At 32.7% G+C, this 416-nt stretch overlaps 1 protein-coding gene across 2 annotated transcripts in view; it reads left to right on the top strand.

Annotated features, from left to right (window-relative positions):
* gripap1 (GRIP1 associated protein 1) overlaps nt 1-416 on the top strand; it is a 63,247-nt gene that overhangs the window by 11,596 nt on the left and 51,235 nt on the right. The gene's annotated exons all lie outside the window — the stretch shown is intronic.

Here is a 416-nt window from a genome sequence, read left to right as displayed (position 1 = left end):
AGAAGTTGAAAATCTGAATAATTAGTAATTTTTTATGTTAGTTCAAAAATCTGATTCGGGCGCAACAATCCAAACTCGTAAAATTGAAAATTAAAATGAGAGACAATTATCCGTTTGTAAATTGCTCCAAAGAAATTGAAAATGAAAGTTTGAAGCCAACTTTTCATTTGGTTCATTTTGATGGTGCGAATTGAACAAAGAACTGCAAAGGGTTACATGGACCGCCTAATCCTGGTTTAGTCTAAGCCCTGTCTGTGAAACCAGGCCCTAAAGTTTAAGACATCATCTAATTCCTTATTGTCAGAAATATCAGAATGGAAAAGAACCTTATTGATGGAAATAAATCCGTGTATCATTCGATCATTCGTTTTTTGATTTAATATTGAAAGTAGAAAAATGAGAAAACGGCTCCTTTT

Source organism: Sinocyclocheilus anshuiensis, unplaced genomic scaffold (genome assembly GCF_001515605.1).
Source record: "Sinocyclocheilus anshuiensis isolate Anshui unplaced genomic scaffold, SAMN03320099.WGS_v1.1 scaffold71, whole genome shotgun sequence".
Taxonomy (NCBI): domain Eukaryota; kingdom Metazoa; phylum Chordata; class Actinopteri; order Cypriniformes; family Cyprinidae; genus Sinocyclocheilus; species Sinocyclocheilus anshuiensis.
The sequence above is the reverse complement of the archived record's forward strand: the minus strand, read 5'-3'. Positions and strand labels throughout refer to the sequence as shown.